We start from the raw sequence: 15,991 nt of genomic DNA, 5'->3' as shown, positions 1-15,991 counted from the left end.
GGTTACTTTCTGATATCTTAACTGGGAGAATACATGTCTTAATTGTTTCAATTTGTTGAGGACACTGAGTCTTATTCTGTGGACTGTGCATAAAATAGTGAGACAGTTTGGGAACTAGAGACTTGGACATTAGGAAGCTTTGGGTGAAAATCTTCCAGCTAAGCTCCTAAGTAAAGGGAATCACTTGGTGTGGGAGGAAGCAGTTCTGGTCTCAGCCTCAGTATCTCCCTTCTTGCATTTTTCTTGTCTGGAGGAGGAAGAGAACTTTTTTTATTTACTGGCATCCTAGCAACATTTCTGGGGAAGCAGTTGCTGCACTCAGAATCTGTAAAAGAATGGACTCATGAGGAAACAGCTCCAAGTTCCACAAAGTGCCCAGCTTAAGAGCTACAATATACCTAATGGAAATTTTAGGGGTAGCCTATGAAAGATAAAAAGGACTCCCAGCAGACTGAAACTATGAGTTATTCCTTTGCTGTATGTGTTTAAGTTTGAGTCCACTTTCCCCCCAAGCTCTACATAAACCTGTGGGACAGACTTTGGTGTGTGTTACAGACTTTTTTTGAGGGGAAGTATTAAACCAACTGTTCTTACCAGGTTGTTTTTATTCAGTCATTTTCAGGTGCCTGACTTTTCATGACTCCATTGATTTTTATGGCAAAGATATTGGAGTGGTTTGCCATTTCCAATTAAGACTTCTTACAAGATAATTATGGGAAGGATAAACATTGATGGTGGGGCTTGTGGGTAAGATTCATATCACACTAGAAAAGACACCTCTAATCTCTCAGGGCTATCTCTTGGACACTAAGAAGTCAAGTAAATCCTCCACACTCTGGGGACCTGACTTGCTAGTGTGAATGGAGGCATGCATTATGATGGTTAAGAGGTGCCTTACTCCCTTCTCTGAACTCCTGAGGCCCATGGTGTCTTGTACTATTCTTTTTATCTGCTTTTTCTTTTTTTTTACTCAAAGGATATTTTATTTTATTTTTCCAATTACTTGTACTATTCTTTCACTGGGTTATCTTTTTTCTGTTGTTATTGAACTTATTCTGATATTTAACTTTTCCAGTGTTTATGCCTTATTGTCAAAACTGGATTGTAGACTATTAGCTACTGCAGCCTTTAAATTTATTATTCTCTGGTTATATCATATGAGTATTGTCTGTATTGTCAAGCTCAGCAAGGTCTCAGATTCTGAGAAGTAGAAAGCCTGAAGTTCCAAAGCTAGCATTTTCCTGTCTCATTTGCTGAGGTAAATGAAAGCAATCTGTGTGTGGCCTTCAGAAAAGACACTAAGTACCTTACAATTTCTGCATTTATTAGCATACATCTAGTTATTTTCTAGTTTGTAAGACAAAACAAAAAAAGTCACCCCTTTATTTAGTTATTGGCTGGGAACTGAGCAAAGAAATGAATCCATTTTTCTTCTTTGCTACTTTGGGAGTAGGACTGAGTAGGAGATTGCAATTTATGAAGGTGTGCATTGGATGAACTCAAATCAACCTGCTTTGATTTATTATCATTATGTTCATTAAAATTTTTGTATGGCTATATCTTTTCAAATGACCTTGAATGAGAAATATAATGAGGAATATAATGAATGGGAGGAACAAGTGGGATGGGCACAAAATGAACCATGAAATATGATTGGATGATTTACATGAATCTCTATACTAATGTAAGAAGACAATTACCACCCATAAAAGGTCAGACCTGAGGACCTGGTAAGGCATAGGGAATTTTGAATTCCTTCTGGTTGAGAGGTGGTAGGCTCCACAGTCTAAGATACCTCCTTAGCTATCCCTAGGAATACACATACAGACAATATGCATATATATAATGTGTATATATGTAATATATATATATATATATGTAAATATGTAAATATCTCAAAGCATTTGTATGTCAGGAATTCCCTCCTCCAATTAGAGAAGTAATCATCTGAAGTAGATATCTTAGAGTTACCTAAGGGTTCAGAGAGTTTAAGTGATTTGGCCATGATCATATTGCTAATAAAAATTAGAGGCAGAATTTGAATCCAGTTCCTCCCACTTCCAAGTTCAGTGGTCTGTACACAACTTCACCTTTTCTTCTTTGAGAATAGGAAATTATTAACTGACAACTATTTATCTTTTATATATTTGGAATTCATAAGTTAATAATGTAGCATGTCCCCCAGTCAACTCCTATTTAAAACAGTAGATCTTAGAAGAGTAGACACCAATGGGGCATTTCACTAGACTTAGGAAAGCAATTTTCTGTTTTTTTTAATAAGATTGGACCTTTATAATTATAAAACTAGCCTGTAGAAAACTACCATGTGTGAAACAGTGTGCAAGATGTGAAGGATTACAAAAACATATAAGACATTGTGTCTGCCTTCAAGGTGTCCCTAACCTACTAAGTAAAATAACCTACTGATGTTAATAAAAACAATAGAAGGCAAAATGTGAAAAGTGCCAAATGTTTGCTACAGTCTGAAATCATTTGTGAATTATTTAGAGCGAATCATTTTGATATGGGTTCATTTTGGGAAAACAACGATCATATATTTGCGCTTTTGATACTGGGCTCATTCAAGATGTCTGACCTTGACAATATGAAACCAGACTGATTTGTTTTCCCACCTTTACTTAATTCTCTCACAGTTGTGTTCTAGCTTTTTTGCTATACATAACTTTCATTGTGTTCTTTGGTTGAGTTTTAAATGGATAATTTTAAAGGACAATACACTAAGGCAACGTTCAGAAGAAGTGACTCTTAAAAAGCACTTGTCAATGACTATTAAAGATATTTTAGTGCCTAATGATATGGCATTTTAGGTGTTGCTGCAGTCAAACTGTGATCTGGGAGTCTGTCACAACTTCACTCAGGGCCATCCCCAGGCATCCTGATCCATATCTAGCCGCTGGATCCAGATGACTCTGGTGGAGAAAGTGAAACTGGTGACATTGAACAACATCTCCTCATGTAAATCTAATTCACTTGCATGTCATGGCATCACCTCTCTGATGTCATGGTCTTCTTCGAGATTGAAAGACAAACAAGTACAACAACAATAACAAACCCACAATCACACAAATCAGTGATCATGTAACACCAAGGAAATTGAGGTGGAAAACAAAAAAAAAAAACAAGAGCTGATGAACAATGGTGGTAAAACTGACTAATTGATCTTCAACAAACACCCAAAGACATCCAGAGGGACCTGAAAGCTAGATTATTTTTATTTTTCCATAGTATGGTTTCAGCTTCTTGAATTTGGAAAAATATGGAGAAGACCAGTTTAAAAAAATTTAACTTTTAATGATTGTTATGAAGAAAATATTTGCTATGGTTAAGATAATACAAAGCCTAGATAAACTACCTTTGGGAAAAAGTAATTTTTACAGAAGACATCAACTTTCATTCATGTCTATACCAAACCACTGTTAGAAGTGCAGGGGGGCCTGCCAGAGCTGAGCATCTTAATTAGACTGTAAAACATTCACTTTAAAAATATTTAAAGAATATTTTTACTTTCAATGGGCCTGCCAATTTTGTCCTCATTGAGGGAATGATCATCTTTGATTAATATTTAGATACAATGTAAAGCAGAATTGTTCTAAAATTACAGAAATTTCCCAGGGGAGCTAGAAAACTACAATCCAACCTCGCACTATCTCACATGTCACAAAAAGTTAAGGAGTTTATCCAAGAGATGGAGATAACATGCTTCATTGACCTGGAACTCACCTGTTTTAAGCTCTACTAAAAATCTATAGTCTAGAATCAAATATAGGATTAGAAAAAGGAACTGATTGTTAAAGGTATACTTAATATTCAATGTGATATAAATGGAGTTTTTCAAGAAGAATGAAAGAATATTGCAAAAATCTTGGAAATTAAATTCAAAAGAAGGATAATTGTATAAAAGTTTTTCAAAGACGTAAAAATTGTAAGATTTATTCATTACTTATTAGAGAAATGCAAATTAAAGCATCTCTGAGGTACCACCTCACACCTCTCAGACTGGTCAGTATGACCAGAAAGGACAATAATGATCAATGTTGGAAGGGTTATGGGAAATCTGGGACACTGATGCATTGTTGGTGGAACTGTGAACTCATCCAACCTTTCTGGAGAGTGATTTGGAATTATGCCCAAAGGACAATAAAAACAAGCATACCCTTTGATCCAGCAATACCACTACTGGGTCTATACCTTGAAGGGATCATGAAAAAGGGTAAAAACATCACTTATACAAAAATATTCATAGCAGCCCTGTTTGTGGGGCAAAGAATTGGAAATTGAGTGAATGTCCATCAATTGGGAATGGCTGAACATATTCTGGCATATATATATATATATATATATATATATATATGTATATATACATATATATATATATATATATATATATGTGTGTGTTATAGAACACTATCGTTCTATTAGAAACTAGGAGGGATGGGAATTCAGAGAAGCCTGGAGGTATTTGCATGAACTGTTGCTAATCGAGATGAGAAGAACCAGAAGAACATTGTACACCCTAACAGAAACATGGGTTGTTGATCAATCTTAATGGACTTGCTCATTCCATCAGTGCAGCAATCAGGGACAATGGATGCAATGGAGAATACCATCTGTATCCAGAGAAAGAATTGTGGAGTTTGAACAAAGACCAAAGACTATTACCTTTAATTAAAAAAAAACCATTATCTTATTAAGTAATTTTGCTATCTTTTATATTTTATTTTTTCCCCTAAGGATATGATTTTTCTCTCAACACATTTAATTTAGATCAATGTATAGCATGGAAACAATGTAAAGAGTAATATACTCCCTTCTGGGGGGGAGTGGGGGGAGGGAAGTGAGATTAGGGGAAAAATTGTAAAATTCAAAAATAAATTTTAAAAATTGTAAAATTTTTAACTCAGGCAAAACAGGTGATAAACAACAAATACTCCTGAAAAGTGCTCTGAACCAGACAAAAAATGTAATTATGAAAAATGTTTAATGAAATAAACAAAATTCAATACAAATTGGATATTAACATAGATAATGTTAATTTCATACAAGCATAGATAATACTAATTTGTGGTTTAGTTGATTTGGGCCTTCATCAGTTTTTCTTTGAGTTTGAAACCCACTGATTTATAGTATAGTATATCAGAAATTTTAATTATTTTTTGTTCCAATGAATTTGCATACCACTGTAAGTGATATAGGAATACAGAGGAAGAAATAGTTAAGTAAAATATTATAAAGGATATAATATTTGAGTTAGACCTTGGGAAAAAAGAATTACATCTGCAACAATGAAGAAATATAGGCAGTAAGAAAAACAGCAAGTAGTAAAACCACATCTGTTTGGAACTAAGTGACTGAAACAATGCATTTGTTAAAAAGTAGCTAGGGATAAGAGTAGAAATATAGATTTAAATCAGTTAATTGAGGGCTTGAAATGCTAGGCAAGGAATTTGTGTATTTATAGTAGACTATGAGAATCACTGTTTTAGAAAAATTCTCCTATTTTGCAGGATGGATTAGAAAATGGAGGGGACTCGGGGCAGTAAGACCTGTTTTGTTACTTCAACAATTGAAGTAAGTAGTAATAGGAACTGGAACTGGTGTGGTAACAATAAGACTAGAGAAGAAAGAAAGATATGCATATGCATTATGTTGGACAAGTCATATCATTTTACTTTATTTCTTAATCTATAATGAGAGAAGTGATTGTTTCTCATATTAATAGTATTATTATGCTAATATTAATAACTAATTAATATTGGGGTTCCAGGTTTTTTCTTCCTATTTCCCCATTCTCTACTAGGTCAAATCAGCCTCTAAAAACCAGGGCTGATGATAAGATTGGACTGACATTCTCCTCAACTTTATTGAAACTTCATCTAGCATACTTTGCAGGAAATTCCGATTAAAGAGTAAAACAATCTAATTTAGGGAAATTCCAACCAATTGTGTTCTATTTAGGCAAGCTTGAGGAGATGGGAGATCCCTTTGTCTAGATTCCCCAAGTGGTCTGGATACTTAAGTAAGAGTGACATAATCAAACTCATGTCCCCTTCATTAGAATAGGCCCACCTTTCATTATAATATTCATTTTCTCATTGTTAATCAGAGTGGATTTTTGCCTTCCAGAAACACCCACTCTTCCAGGTGATGACAATGCTAATGTTAATGTTAACCTTTGTTCTTGAAAAAAAAAACATAACATCAGGGAATTGATGCTATCACAAGCATGTAAATTGGATTTGAGTGAGGGGTTGCTGTGCTAAATCATCAGCCTCACTTTCTCCTCCAGAGCCATCTGGGTCCAGTGACCAGTAATGAATTAGGATGACTGGAGACAACCCTGGATGTGAGGCAATCAGTGTTAAGTGACTTGCCCCAAGATCACACAGCTAGTGTGGCTTTGAACTTTAAGCTGACTTTGAAATTTAAGCTGGATTTGAACTCAGGTCCTCCTGACTTCAGGGTCAGTGCTCTATCCTGTTACTTAAGTGTCAAGAGGCCTCCATGAGGGCTCTTTTGGTTGAGAGAAAGACAAATAGCCATCCTTTTATTAATTATTGATTTGCCATAATTAATAAGATATTAATTACCCAGAAATTATGTCTTTCAGACTTTTTCAAACATCACCATAAAATGAAAGGGTTGGATTTGATTACCTCTAAATTCCCTTCCAGCCCCAGGTTATTATAATTAATGCTAGTCCTGTATCACCAATTAGAAATACCTTCTTGGATGCCAGTATGCTAAATTCAACAAGTTCAAAAAAGAAAATTATCTCACCCCAGTCCTCTCGAAACTTTCTTATTTCAGTTGAGAACAGCACCGTTCTTAATCAATCAAAAAACATTTATTAAGTGTCTACTATGTTCCATGAAATCAGATTTATTCTTTTTTAATCATCCTTGAATGTGCCTCATCTTCTATATCCAATCAGTTACTCTTCTTGATGATCATATCAAGCCCCATACTCAATAAATTCCAATGACTCCCTAGTATCAAATATAGGATTACCAGGATCAAATACAAAGTGTTCTGTTTGGCATCCAAAACCTTTCATAATGTAATCCCCTCCTACTTTTCCATTCTTCCTACTCAGAGTTTTTACTGAGTTGTCTCTAACCTGAGTGTGACAAAGTAGACCAGAGACAGAATGCCAGTAAAGGAAATAGGGGTTTATTCATGACTTTCTTTGCAAGGAAGCAATTTGAAAAATCACGAGATTACTCAATTGGAGTCTACCTTGTTGTTATGGAGCCATGATCATAAGTGGGTAGGTGAATAATAGAACTATCAGCTTTGGGGCTTGAGCAATCTTCCCAGATCAAACCCACCAATGAGGATAATACCACAATTGCATCATTTGTGACCATCTAAGTAGAAGTCCTATGGGAATGGCTCAGTTATTGTATAGTTTTAGGCTGTACAATATGCGAATGGCTGAGTTATTGTATAGTTTTAGGCTGTACAGTACAGAACAGAACAAGACAGATACACTTTCACTTAACATAGGCAAAAGAATGCAGGACTTATGAGTAAAAAAAATTACTATTTTGTTTTCACCATTTCCCAGTCCTAGAGGCTGCCTGTGAAAAGGATCTCTAGAAACTTAGTTTTTATTATTTAATTCATTAGACATTTCATATTAATCAATATAAAAATAAAAACTTTTGACATTCCTCTTTTTTTGGTCAATAAGGGTGGAGACCTTATAGACTGATGATTTTGATTAATGATTTATCAATAACCTAATAAATTTGATATAGATTTATACAAATTCTTGATTATAGAAATTTGTTATAAAAGGAAAAAAGAGAAACAAGTTATCATAGGACAGGGGAAAAGCTCCCTTAGCTCTTCCAGACACGAGTCCTATCTAACAGCCAATTATATTGTGACAGGGTGTTAAAGGCAAAACTCAAGATTCACCAGGTGGGGAATTTTCCTTTTCTAGAAAGGAAATAGCATAAAAAGGAAATAGAGTGAAGAGGATCCTATTCTCTTGTGTCCCAAATTGTCCCTTTTCCCAGGTATAGACCTTAGCATTCCTTAGTCTGCCATACATGCCATTCTCTATTATTGGCTTTATGTAATTCAAACAACCATCCTAGTAATCAAAACTCCAAATAAATTATAGACCCAGAAACTTTAAATTTACATAGCAAATCTTATCAACTGCAATTTAAAGCTTAAGTATATGTTCAGGAAAAAAGTGCTACTTCTACAAATCACTAAAAACCAGGTGAACAGTATCAAGGAGAAAGAATCTTAGTTCCTAGATGGTGTAATTGCAAACCTCAGCCCATGTCTGGTTTTGGGTCAGATGTTGGTTGCTTTGGAACCTGTTTGATTTTCAAAGTCAAGTCACCTGTAGGCTCCATAATCCAAGGGGGTGGTACTGACATTTTAAGATCTGTCAGCTCCAGTCAAGGTTCAACTACTCCCTGGAGCTTGGGGGGGGGGGGTGTCAAAGGGACCTTCCTCATGTTGCTCCAAAGATTGTTCTTGGAGCTCCCTTTTCCAGTAGATTGGGGGCTGAATCTTGGTTGGGATTTTTTAAATAAGGGGACTGTGAGACAAGTGGATAGAACTCTGATATTCTCTGTGCCAACCCAATACAGAACTACAAGAAGGAGCCTTTAGCTGCTATGCTTCCCACCCATAATTACAGTGGAATTGGGTGCCCTATTAGTATCTCATTGAGCTTATGAATCAAATGGTCTAGCAAATGGGGTGGCTAGGTGGTGCAGTGGATAGAGCACCGGCTCTGGAGTCAGGAGTACCTGAGTTCAAATCTGATCTCAGACACTTAGTAATTACCTAGCCGTGTGGCTTTGGGCAAGCCACTTAACCCCACTGCCTTGCAAAAAACCTAAAAAAAAAGTGCCTAGCAAAGCTCATTGAAGGGTTTTGGCCCAGGGGATACCTAACTCCTCAGATTGACCAGGAAGTGGATCCTTCCCCTTTTTTTCCCCTTCCCACCCCTGCCCCCAGGGGTCAAATGAAATGTGGCCTGTAACTTAGTAGCTGGACATGTCCTGGTAAATGGCTAGGGACATCAAAGACCATGACAAAAGAATGAAAGATACCAATTCCTCCAATAAAAAAGGGAGATTCGTTCTGAGCCCTAGGGCTGCACTGGTTTTATTAGCAATCCCCACAACTCTTTTGACTCTGAAGGAGGGGAATGGGGAAGGTAGAAGGATTTAAAACTAAGAGTGTGATACCTCTGTCAACTATAGCAGACACTACTTGTTCATGTATGAGCAGGGATTCTAATAGGATTTATGAGAATAAGTTACATAATCTGCTTCCTGGAGCCTAGTCATGCTAAGTGACTGGGATTGCAGGTAGTGTCCCTCATTCCCTCCTCCTTGGGTACTTTCTCTTTCTTCTCTTCCACCTCAACCAGAGTCCCCATTTTACAATCTTTCCTCCAGTGGTTGGGTTTTCCACAAATAAAACAAACTCCTAACCTACTTGATTTTGGTGGTACAAGGGAGATATGGTAAAGGGTAGTTTGCCTGGGATGGGTTATTTTAGCTGCAAAGCAAGGAAAAATTTCTTCCTCCTGTACTAGAGTGGATGCCAGCCATGCTACAGTCTTAAAGGGGAACCCAATATCTGAACATTGACTATCAGAAACAGCCAACTTAATCTGTTTAAAGATGGGTGGGTGAAGAATACTAACAAAGTAGGAAATAAACTGAATTTATCCTATTACTCTATCAATGCCAAAGATGGAACTGGCATAAAAAGCTTGGGTGAATCAATCATAAAACCGAAAGACAGATTTCCTAGGATTTTGTTTAGTATTGCAGATCTTTGTTAAACCAATTGGTCTAAGGAACACAAGGCCTCAAGGAACTTGTCACTGATAATGTTGGTGAATTGGTAATGTTCCTTACTTTGGTCCTCTATGTCCTAATCAGTCTTGAGGTCCTCTTCTAGTTCTTCCCCATCCAGCTCTCTGACACCATTTCTTAGTCTTCCCTTCCCTTCCAAGTCAACCATGAGTTGATACAGATCCAGAAACAGTGGAAACCCAGAAAATCCATGATGAGTCAGAACTGCTCAACAAAGCTTATGGGATCCTCCCTAGAATTAGGATACTCTTTGGAATTTTCCACATTCCCAGAGATTGAAATCATAGTTTTGAATGAATTAATATACTCAGGGTTTTTTTTTTCTTGTGGGAAAAGAATAACTTTACCTTGAAAAGGGAACATAGAAGCTCCGGAGTTGATGGAGTCTTGATAAGGGCAGATATATTTTAGGTGGTTTGGGTAGTTTGGAGGTTTTTGAGGGGAAGGTTTTCAAATGATCTAAGTTTTTCCTTCACTGATTCCAATTCAGACCCATGTCCTCTTTCCTTTGCCTCTGAGTACTTTTTGTTAAAGTTGTCCCACACCAGAAGGAAGGTTTCCTTATCCATCAGTTTCCTGCCTTAAATACTGTAATTTGGTCTTCTCAAAACTACCCCAACTAGGCTAACAAAGTTTAGGGTCATCACTAGTTAAATCTGGCAGTGTAGGGGACAGTCAGAACCACATTTATTATACATTTGAGAAGCATATATTCTATCTGGAGGCTTGCAAATAGGAACTGCTATAACTTCCCTTTGCCTTTACAACACCACTAACCCATTTTAAAAGGTGTACATTCAAAGATGAAAACACCACTTAACTAACAATTACTCACAAATATACTATGAGAGATATAACACACAAAGCACAAATATACAAATACTCAATTAATCTACATTGTGCTAAGAATCCACTTAAACTACAAGTTAATATTCCACAACTCTAACCAAGCATGCAATTAAAAATGTTAATTTGAACTAGTTCAAGGCACACAAAAACTAACCCAGTGAGCAATTCTTACTCAAAATTTATGAGTGCAGTTATAGAAACAAAAGCAAAAATAAAAAACGTACTCCAAAACCTTGCCAATCCATGCCAGGTATCACAAAGAAAAAAAACAAAAACAAATAAAAACTGGTCTTACCCTAGAGTGATCCTGATCACGAACAGGGATCTGTAATATTCATAATGAAAGGGGGGAACTTGATCAAAGGCTGGGCCCTATGGTGGAGCAGGGGTCTGAAATAAGTTTTCCTGGGTGCTCTGGGACCTGGGAAAACTCAAGCTTCCTCCTCCATGTCCACTTGCTCAGAGAACCACCGACCCTAATTAATGTTAACAAAGTTTTTACTGAGCAGTCTCTAACCTGAGTGTGTCAAAGCAGGCCAAAGAGAGAGTAACAGCAAAGCAGATAGTGTTTTATTAATTATTTTCTTCCCAAGGAATCAATTTGCAAATCATGGGATTACCCCATTCCTTGGAGCTCCACCTTGATGTTGTAGATATTTTATAGGTGATCCTAAGTAGACAGGTAGATCATAGAACAATCAGATTTGGAGTTTGAATGATTTTCCCAGGTCAAGTAGTGAGGACAATAAAACAATTACATCACTTGTGATCATTTAAAAGGAGTCCTATGGGAATGGCTGAGCTGATTGAATAATTTGAAGTTATACAGTACAGAACAGGACTGATCCACTTCACTTAATATAGGCAAAAGAATGCAGGATTTGTCAAGAGTAAAAGAAATTACTACTTTGTTTTCATTGTTTCACAGTCCCAGAGCCTGCCTGTGAAAAGGATCTCTAGAAATTAAGTTGTTATTATTATTAAATTCATTATACATATCATATTAAGCAATATAAAATCATCTTACTTCCTGACTCACCTTACTCCCTTACTCCTCTTCAATCTAGTGACACTACATTTCTTGACTCTGCATTTTCTTTGGTTTCCCTCATGTCTGGAATGCTCTCCCTCCTCAGCTCAGTCTGCTGACCTCCCTAGCTTCCTTTAAGTTTAAGCTAAAATCCCAACTTCTACAGGAAATTATAATTCTAGCACCCTCCCTCTTTAATTATTTCCTATTTATCCTGCATATAACTTATTTGATTTGCATGTTTTTCTCCCATTAGATTGTAATTTCAAGAGCCTTTTTTAAAAAAGTCAAAAACTAGATATAGACCAACATCTTTCACCATATACTAGAATGGGTATATGATATAGAAATAAAGGGTTTTTGATACCATAAACAAAGTAGGAGAGAAAGGAATAGCTTACCTGTCCGATCTATAGAGAAGGAAAGAATTTATGACCAATGAGAGAGAGAGCATTAGGATTGATTATATTAAATTTAAAAGTTTTTACACAAACAAAACTAATGCAACCAAGATTAGAAGGAAGGCAGAAAGCTGTATCTTTGATATCTCTGATAAAGGCTTCATTCTTCAATTAGATAGAGATCTGAGTAAAATTTGTATGAATACAAATCATTTTTCAATTGATAAATGGTCAAAAGATGTGAACTGAGTTTTACAATGAGCAGATTAAAGCTATCTATAATCATGAAAAATACTCTAATTTCTATTGATTAAAAATGGAAATTAAAAAACTCTGAAATACCACCTTATGCCTATCAGATTGACTAGGCCAAAAAGGAAAATGCAAACTGTTGGAAAGGATTTGGAATAAGGGGAAATTGGGACACTACTGTTGCATACTGATCCAACTATTCTGGAGAGCAATTTGAAACTATGCCCACAGGGTTATAAAACTGTCATACCCTTTGATCCTGCAATGCTTCTATTAGATCTGTATCCCAAAGAAATTTTTTTATAAGAGGGAAAAGGACCTTTCTGTCCAAAAAAAAATTTATAGCAGCTCTTTTTGTGCTATCTAAGAATTAATTGGAAATTCTGAGGGGATGCTCATCAATAGAAGAATAGCTTACAAATTGTGATACATAATTGTAATAGAATATTATTATGCTATAAGAAATGTTGAGCAGGATGATTTCAGAAAAACTTGGGAAAAGTTACATGAACTAATGCAAGGCGAAGTGAGTAGAACCAGGAGGACATTGTATACATTAACAGCAATACTGTACAATGATCAACTGTTAATGATTTAGCTATTCTCAACAATACAATGATCCAAGATGACATAGAAAAAGAACTGATGGAATTTCAATGCAGATCCAACCATACTATTTTTTTACTTCCTTAATTTTTTCATGTTTTTTCTGTGTTTTTCAAAATATGACTAATATGAAAATGTGTTTTGCATGACTGCACATGTATAACCTATATCAAATTGTTTGCCTTCTCAATGAAGGGGAGGAGAGGGAGGAAAGGAAAGAATTAGGAATTCAAAATTTTCAAAAAATGAATGATAAAATTGTTTTTTATGTGATTGAAAAATAGTTTAAAAATAAAAAAGGTTACCAAGAAGACTTACATACTTACTTCCTAAATCAACAAAATATTTATCAGAATTTTTCTAGAAATATATTAAAAGTATTACAAGGAAGACTTCTACAAATGATATTTTACAGAAGAATCCATCTTTACAGTGACATTGATTGATTGAAAAGTGCAAAGAATATAAATTCACAGCTCAAGAGAATTTATGTTAAATCCAAACAGGAAAAACCAAGTGGATAAAGAACACTTATTATTCAGATTATGGTTGGCAGTTGGATGAACAATTCATACAACTGGATCATCATTGTAAATATCTTATACAGAGATCACAGAATTGAGCAGAAAAAGGACAATGAATTGCAATGCTTTTGGGAACTGCAATGCTAAAAACATCAAGAATCTCATTGAAACAGAAACGAATCTTTTTTTATATCTAGTGAAAACAATGTGAAATTTTATTTTCAAAGTTACTTAACTCATTTTTATAAGGATTATACTACAGGAAGGCTATTAATACAAAGGTTCATATGTGAAAAAAATATTTAAAGCATTTGTGATAATAAAAAAACTAAAAAACAAAAATATATTCCCTCAGTATAGGGAATGACTAAACAAATTGTAGTAAAGTAAAATACAATGGGATATTATTGTGCTATAGGACTTGAACACTACAAGTAACAGAAACTTTGGAAGACTTGTATGAAATGGTAAAAGGTAAAGAAAGCAGCCAAAACATACCCAATGACAACCCAATGTAAAAAGTCCATTTTGAGAAGCAAAACCTTGGCCCAGTCAAAGTATATCTATAGTACTGTTTCCATTTTGGGCAATACATTTTAGTAAAGACAAGTAATAGCAGTACAACTACAGGAAGAGAACTAGGATGTTAAAGGGATAGAAATTCATGCCATTTGGGGCCTAGGAAAGAGAAGTGTTAGCCAATATATGATAACTGTCTTCAAATGTCTAAAAGACTGTCATTTTAAGATTTGTTCTATTTGATCTCAGAGGGCAGAATTATGAGCAAAAAGTAGAAGATGTAGCAAATTAGGCTTGAAATTTTTCTTAAGGGCACCACGATCCACCAACTCACCTAGGTTCTCAATCTTAGAGTCATCTTTCACTCTTTAATCTTCTCAAACTCTGAGTCTCTTCTCCCAACTCTAATTTCCCCCCATCCCCTGCCCCTTCCAGTTGTTAACTTTCTGTTTTTACATCCACAATATCTTTGGGATGAACCTCTTCTCTCCATTCACATGACCAATACTGTAATTCAGGACCTTATCACCTCTGACATGGATTACTCCAATAGTTTAACTATCTTTGTAAATAGCTGGACTACTTTTAGACTCTTCCCTTTCCACTCCATAGCCATAAAGGTGACAAAATAATATTCCTGAAGGACAGATATGCCCTGTGCCCCACCTCATGTCAGTCCCTGGATCAATCTACAATGACTTCTTATCTCTAGGATAAAATATAAATTCCTCAGCTTGGCATTTAAAATCCTTCAGTTTTCTTCTAACTTACTTTTCCAAATTTATTTCACATTGTTCCAGTTCAAATGACCTATTTGCTGTTTCCTGAATTCATTTCATCCTTTTGTCTATCCCTTTGCAAAGGCAAATGTCTACAATGTAGGGGAAATGACTAAACAAATGTATTACCTTCTTAAATTAAGGCATCTCAGAATCTTTACCTTCCCCAAAGGATTAGCTCAAGACTTTCAGGATTCCATTGGTTGTTATTTATTGCTTAGTTTTATGCATGCTGCATCTCCCATTAAAAAAATGGATAATGGGGGCAAGCTATGTGGTACAATGGATAGAGCTCAGTCCCTGGAATCAGAAGGATCTGAGTTCAAACTGCTCCTAGATATTTATTAGTTGTGCGACCCAAGGCAAGTTACAACTTTGAGGGCATAGACTATTTTTTTAAGCCCACCACTTACTACAGTACTTACACAGGTAATTAATAAGTGATCATTTATCAATATAAATAGTATTTATTACATATATATGTAGGGGCTTAATGATGTTGAATTGAATTGATACGAGGGAAAACTCATAATACAACTGACAGTGAGTAAAAATGATGTCAGGAGTATTTTTCTACTCCCTCACCTAGGAGCTTCCAGAGGCAGCTGAATAACCATGATATTGTAAATGGAATTATCCTTTAAGTTAGACTAGAAAACCCATTTGAGGTCCTTTCTGATTCTTTGCAAAAAGTATAAAGTAGAAACAAAAGACTTGTTTTCTAATTGTGACTATGGGCCCGACCTTTTTGTTTCAACTTTCTTAAGTGTAAAATAAAGGGATTAAACTAGATCACTGTTAGATTTCCTTCAAGTTCCAAAATTTCATGATTGCATGACACTGTTAGTTCTGTTGAGATTTGCCTTAGTGATCATGGGTTGTTTTAAAAGCTGTCCGCATTAATTCCTACTGTCTCTATTACTAGTCTCTCACAAACATGACTGTAGCAAGTATTTGTAACAAAATGTCACCCATAAGATTGTTTCATTCTTTGCACTTTGGATCCCCACTGAGCACATAGTTAGAACTTAAGAAATACTTGACTACAATGTAAGACTGGGACATAATTTATCCCTTTGTTCCCGCCTGAAAAATGAAAACATAAAACCTTAAACCATAAAGAGCTATGTATTCCGACTAAGTGCATATT

At 35.6% G+C, this 15,991-nt stretch overlaps 1 protein-coding gene across 1 annotated transcript in view; it reads right to left on the bottom strand.

Moving 5' to 3' along the window:
* The window catches only part of PPIC (peptidylprolyl isomerase C), a 28,788-nt gene that overhangs the window by 11,718 nt on the left and 1,079 nt on the right, over positions 1-15,991 (bottom strand). The window lies entirely within an intron of this gene.

The sequence above is a fragment of the Macrotis lagotis genome, chromosome X, assembly GCF_037893015.1.
Source record: "Macrotis lagotis isolate mMagLag1 chromosome X, bilby.v1.9.chrom.fasta, whole genome shotgun sequence".
In the NCBI taxonomy this organism is placed as follows: domain Eukaryota; kingdom Metazoa; phylum Chordata; class Mammalia; order Peramelemorphia; family Peramelidae; genus Macrotis; species Macrotis lagotis.
This window is presented reverse-complemented; position numbering and strand designations above follow the sequence as displayed.